This window comes from Rhinoderma darwinii, chromosome 3 (assembly GCF_050947455.1).
Source record: "Rhinoderma darwinii isolate aRhiDar2 chromosome 3, aRhiDar2.hap1, whole genome shotgun sequence".
Lineage (NCBI taxonomy): Eukaryota > Metazoa > Chordata > Amphibia > Anura > Rhinodermatidae > Rhinoderma > Rhinoderma darwinii.
The window spans coordinates 301,401,354-301,408,616 of NC_134689.1; positions in this window are offsets into that span (position 1 = coordinate 301,401,354).

Genomic DNA, 7,263 nt, shown 5'->3' on the forward strand with positions numbered 1-7,263 from the left:
ATGAACGCGTAGAAAGTACACATATTTGGCATCACCGGGTTCGTAACGACCCAAACTATAAAACTATACTATTATTTTTCCCACACCGTGAACACTGCAAAAAAAAATAAGTAAAATAACAATGCTAGAATCACTTTTTTTGGTCACCACCCCTCCCAAAATATAGAATAAAAAGTGATCAAAAAGTCGCATGTATGCCAAAACAGTACCAATAAAATCTACAACTTGTCCTGCAAAACACAAGCCCTTACACAGCTTTTTTGACTAAAAAATAAAAAAGTTATGGCTCTTAGAATATGGTGACACAAAAAATAAATAATTTTATAAATAAGTGATTTTATTGCGGAAAACGCTGCTAAACATAAAAAAAACTATATACATATGGTATCACCGTAATCGTAACGACCAGCAGAATAAAGTAAAATTGGCATTTATAGCACAAGGGTGAACGCCGTAAAAAAAAAAAAAAGAATAAAAAACATTGTCAGAATTTATCGTTTTTGGTCACCTTGCTTGCCAAAAATTGTAATAAGTGATCAAAAAAAATCGCATGTACCCCAAAATGGTACAAATGAAAACTACAGATTGTCCCGCAACAAATAAGCCAACACACCGCTCCAGTGAAGAAAAAATAAAGAAGTTCTGGCTCTCAGAATATGGCGATGCAAAATGTGCAGAGTGTCCAAAATTAGATGAGATCGGGCGCCATTTATCATCGGCCACACATATATGAATTATTATTTATTTCCCGCATTATTATACCCTCTTATTATGCCCTGATGTACTCTGCAGAGCCTACATATGCCCCCACATTATAAACTGAAATACCAGTAAAACACCAAACAGAACTACCAAGCAAAACCTGCACTCCAAAAGCCAAATGGCGCTCCCTCCGTTCTGAGCCCAAACAGCATTTTACGTCCACAGATATGGCATCGCCATACCCGGGAGAACCCGGTTAATATTTTATGAGGTACGTTTCTTCAATGGCACAAACTGGGAACAACATATTGTGCACTGAAATGGCATATCAGTGGAAAATTGTAATTTTCATTCCGCACCACCCGCACGCATTAAACCTTTCGCGCACCACGACTTAATAGCATGTCGTGGTGTGGGCTGTGATGTATGGAGCGGGCTCACGCGCTGAGCCCGTGCCACACGCTGTGGGTGTCAGCTGTGTATTACAGCTGACACCCTGGATTAATGGACAGGAACAGCGATCGCGCTGTTACAGGAGCCTGTAAAAATGATAATATACTGCAATACATTAGTATTGCAGTGTATTGTACCAGCTATCTACTAATTGCTGGTTCAAGTCCCTTAGGGGGACTAATAAAATTTGTAAAAACAAAAGTAAATAGTTATTATTAGTAAAAAAAATAAATAAATATTTAAAGTCCAAAAAAAAACCTTTTCCCATTTTTTTTTTCTGTCAAGTAATATAAAAAAAAATTAAAAAACATACACAAAATTGGTATCGCTATGTCTGTAAAAGTCAGAATATTACAATATACCATTATTTAACTTGCACGGTGAACACTGTTAAAAATAAAGAATTTAAAACGGCAAAAATCGCTGTTTTTTGGTCACCTTCGCTCTACCAAAAAATGTAATAAAAAGTTGTATGTACCCAAAAAAATTGTACCAATAAAAATATGGAATATGGTGAAACCAAACTAATTTTTTTAACGCAGAAAAAGACAAACTTGATCCAGCGCTGGGTTTAAAAGGAAGTAATATTCCAACTTTATTCCAAATATATTAAAAAGTCAATATACAAAGGGGTGGATGTATCAGATAGCAGGCCTGCTATCTGATGCATCCACCACTTTGCATATGGACTTTTTAATATATTTGGAATAAAGTTGGAATATTTTCATCTTCACATACTAAGGCCTCATTTACACGAGCGTATTATACGCGCGTGCGACGCGCGTGCTTTTCACGCGTGTCGTACGCACCTATAATAGTCTATGGGGCTGTTTAGACGATGCGTGAATTTTGCGCAGCGTGAGTGCGTTGCGTAAAACTCACGACATGTTCTATATTCTTGCGTTTTTCACGCAACACGCACCCATTGACTTCAATGGGTGCGTGAAAACAACGCATGCCACACTGACGGTCCTGCGTTGCATGCGCGAAAATCACGCAAGAGCTGTCAAAAGGATGAATGTAAACAGAAAAGCACCACGTGCTTTTCTGGTTACAAACATCCAAACGGAGTGTCAAATTAGAGATGAGCGCACCGAACTTCACCGGGTTCGGCCGAACTCGTTTTAACCGAACCCGGCAAAAAATGTTCGGGTACGCGACGTCAGGAGACAGTCACTGCCCACGGTGCTGAAAGACTTAAACTGTTTCAGCACCATGGACAGTGACTTTCGATCACAATATACATATACGTGTAAAAAAAAAAAGAAGTTCTGACTTACCGATAACTCCCGGCTTCTTCCTCCAGTCCGACCTCCCGGGATGACAATTCAGGCCAAGTGACAGCTGCAGCCAATCACAGGCCAAGCACAGGCTGCAGCCAATCACAGGCTGCAGCGGTCTCATGGCCTGCCGCGTCATCCTGGGAGGTGGGGCCGGATGACAAGAGAGGGACGCGTCACCAAGGCAACGGCCGGGAGACCGGACTGGAGGAAGCAGGCAGTTCATGGTAAGTGTGAACGTCTTTTTTTATTCACAGGTTGGTGTAGATTGTGATCGGCATTCACTGTCGAGGGTGCTGAAAGAGTTACTGCCGATCAGTTAGCTCTTTCAGCACCTTGGACAGTGACGGGCGTCGACTACCTCATCTCTATGATGGCGGCTGCGCGAAAATCACGCAGCCGCGCATCATACACGGATGACACACGGAGCTGTCAATTGCCTTTTGCGCACGCAAAACGCAGCGTTTTTTTGCGTGCGCAAAACGCACACGCTCGTGTAAATGAGGCCTAAGGCTGGGTTCACACGACCTATTTTCAGGCTTAAACGAGGCGTATTATGCCTCGATTTACGCCTGAAAATACGGCTACAATACGTCAGCAAACATCTGCCCATTCATTTGAATGGGTTTGCCGACGTACTGTGCCGACGACCTGTAATTTACGTGTCGTCGTTTGACAGCTGTCAAACGACGACGCGTAAAATGACTGCCTCGTCAAAAGAAGTGCAGGACACTTCTTTGGACGTAATTTGAGACGTTTTTCATTGAATTCAATGAAGAACAGCTCAAATTTACGGCCGTCAATGACGCCTCGCATAATGCGAGGAGCAATTACGTCTGAAACTACGGAGCTGTAATTTCAGACGTAATTTCAGACGTAAAAGGCAGCTATCGTGTGCACATACCCTAATTCAAATAAATGTAGCAAAAAAAACTTTGGGTTTAAAATGCTCACTATACTCCTAAATAAATTCCTTGAGGGGTGTAGTTTCCAAAATGGTTTCACTTTTTGGGGGTCTTTACTGTTTTGACACCACAAGACCTCTTCAAAGCTGGTGCCTAAAATATATTCTAAAAAAAAAAGGAGGCCCAAAATCCACTGGGTGCTCCTTTGCTGCTGAGGCCTGTGTTTCAGTCCACTAGCACACTAGGGCCACATGTGGGATATTTCTAAAAACGGCAGAATCTTGGCAATAAATATTCAGTTGCGTTTCTCTGGTAAAACCTTCTGTGGTACAGAAAAAGATATATTACAAATGAATTTTGGCAAAAAAAAAAAATAAATGAAATTTGCAAACTTCACCTCTACATTGCTTTAATTCCTGAGAAACGCCTAAAGGATTAAAATACTTTCTGAATGCTCTTTTGAATACTTTGAGGGGTGCAGTTTTCAAAATGGGGTGATTTATCTGGGGTTTCTAATATATAAGGCCATCAAAGCCACTTCAGACCTGAACTGGTCCCTGAAAAAATAGCCTTTTGAATTTTTTTTGACAATATGAGAAATTGCTGCTAAAGTTCTAAGCCTTGTAACGTCCTAGAAAAATAAAAGGATGTTCAAAGCACGATGCAAACATAAAGTAGACATATGGGAAATGTTAACTAGTAACTATTTTGTGTGGTATTACGATCTGTTTTACAAGCATTATACATTTAAATTTAGAAAAATGCTAATTTGTTGCAAATTTTCTTTAAATCTTGGTGTGTTTCACAAATAAATATTGAATTTATCGACCAATTTTTTTGACTAGCATAAAGTACAATATGTCACGAGAAAACAATCTCAGAATCACTTGGATAGGTAAAAGCATTCCAAAGTTATTTCCACATAAAGTAACACATGTCAGACTTGAAAAAATCGGCTTTGTCCTGAAGGCCAAAACAGGCTCAGTCCTGAAGGGGTTAATGATATGCAAATGGTAAAAAAATGGAAACAAAATATTCCAAACGTTGATGTATTCAGTATCGCGCATGAACGCCACACGCAGAAATACACGCACTTACACACCTTGGCATGCTATTAATGAGGTTATTAATTGTTGTCTGAGGAATGTGATGCCATGCTGAATGCACTTTTTCACGTAAATCGTCAAGATTGGATGCTGGCGGCTCCCTTTGCAATTGCCGACCATTGACGACCCAGATGTGCTCGATAGAAGACCAGTCCGTAGACGATGCAGGCCATGGTACCACATTTAGGTCACGCGGGCTGCTCACAGTAGCATGAGCAGCATGCGGCCTGGCGTTGTCCTGTAAAAAACGGCTTCTAGGACACATTGGAGAAATGGCCGTACCACTGGTTCCATGACCTAACCAATGTAACACCAAGCTTTTAGTGTACCTGAAATGAAGACTAGAGGGGTCCAGCTACCGTACTTTAGGCCACTGACACCATAATCCCGGGAGTAGGACCGGTGTAACGTATGTATATGTATGTATATACGTATGTATGTATATACGTATGTATATGTATGTATATATGTATGTATATGTATATATGTATATATATATATATGTATGTATATGTATATGTATATATATATATATATATATATGTATATATATGTATGTATATATATATATGTATGTATATATATATGTATGTATATATATATATATATATATACACACACTTAGGAGACCCAGCGATGCAACTGAATACTGCAGGCCGTCAGCCATGAAGAAAAGTAGGGAGGGCCCAAGAAGAACTTTGGCACTGTAGCCCATGAGCCTTTAGCTACGCCTCTGGTTATGTGACTGCCGCCATGACATATGATGACACTTGTATGGTTCAGTTTTGTGTATTCCTCGTAAAATTAGAAGCATATTAAAGCACAGTATATGCATACCTTCAGCGGGACAGTCCCGGACTCCGGGCGATGTCCCGCTGTCCTGGGCGGCCGGGGGTATGTCCTGCAGATACAGTTGAAGCCAATTCTTAAGCAGGGAACCATCAGCACCCTGCTTCAGAATTAGTTCAGAGTGGAGGAGCAGAGGGAGCTCCTCCGCTCGCCGAGGTCTCCCCGGGCACAGTGCTACTTTAAGCGATGTGCTCGGGGAAGCCCTTGACGTTACTGTCCATATATGGACAGTGACGTCAGTGGATACTCGTTGAGCGGAAACCCCGTTGCCAACTCTGGCTGGGGATTCCACTCCAGGGGAAGCCCCTGACGTCAATGTTTATATATGGACAGTGTCCTCAGTGGTTTCCTCTAGGAGCGGAATTCCCTGCCAGATCATCAGCAATGGGTATTCCGCTTAAGGAGTAGTCACTGTCCATATATGGACAGTAACGTCAAGGGCTTCCTCGAGAACAGAGCTTAAAGGCATGGTGTCGCCCCAAAAACATGTTTTTTTTTTAAAATTAAAACATTTAGTGTGTGGGTGATTAAACATTGTTCAAATTTTTTTTATTTTTTTCGCGAGTCAGGAAATATTATAAATTTTTTCAAATTTTTCAAAATTTATAATACTACCCATTTTTGGTCACTAGATGGAGCTAGTTGGAGCTAGTTCCCAAAATTGCAGCATTGCAACATTGGGTTAAAAGCTCTCGCTCTAGTGAGCTCTCTGCATCCCCCCTCCTTTATCCTAGCTAGTGCCGGGATAAACGAGGGGTTTGAAAGGTTTAACCTCCTACACTGTGTGTCGCCATTTTTTGAGGTAACCCACAGTGTAGTAGGTTTACATACAGTAGTAAACACACACAAACACTAACATACATTGAAATCGCTTACCTGCTCCTGCCGCCGCGGCTCCCTCCGGCCCGTCCGCTCCCTTTGCTGTCGCTGTTCCATGTGCACAAGTCCGGAAGCCGCGACCGGAAGTAGTAATATTACAGTCCGGCCGCGACTTCCGGTCCACAGGAAAATGGCGCCGGACGGTGCCAATTTCGAATAGGACTGTGTGGGAGCGGCGCATGCGCAGTTCCCACACAGACGCCGTACACGGACGTGAATGGGACGGGAGCCGTTCACAGTCCCTATGGGACTGTGGCTGCCGTACTCCATGTCTGTGTGTGTCGTTAATCGACACACACAGAAATGGAACAAAAAATGGCAGCCCCCATAGGGAAGAAAAAGTGAAAAAATAAGAAAAAGTAAAACACAAACACACAAATGAATAAAAACGTTTTTATTAAAGCACTAACATCTTTAACATATAAAAAAAATTATTTGCCATGACACTGTTCCTTTAAAATAGCGCTGTGCCCGGGGAGTCTTCGGCGAGCGGAAGAGCTCCCTCTGCTCTGAACTAATTCTGAAGAAGGGAGCGGATGGTTCCCTGTTTCAGAATTAGTGGCTACTCCTTGGCTTACCCTGAATGATCTGGCCGGGGATTCCGCTCCTAGAGGAAACCTATGAGCTTACTGTCCATATATGGACATTGACGTCAGGGGCTTCTCCTGGAGCGGAATCCCCGGCCTATGCTCTGGCTGGGGATTCCGCTCCTAGAGGGAGTCCCAATGGCGCTATCTACAGGGGGGAGGTGCTCTGTGGCGCTACCTGGGAGGGGGGCTGTGTGGCACTACCTGGGAGGGGAACTGTGTGGCACTATCTACAGAGGGCACTATCTTCAAGGGGGGTGTGGCACTGTCTATGTTGACACTGTGGCACTATATAAGGGCACTATCTACAGGGGAAACTGTGGCGCTATGTACATGGGCACTACCTACATGGGCATTGTGTTACTATGTACAAGGGCACAGGCACTAGGGGCAGCTAAGGGGGCATTATACTGTATGGGGCATCTATGGGGGCATTATGCTGCATGGGAGCATCTGTATAGGCATTATACTGTATGTGTGCATCTGTATGGGCATTATACTG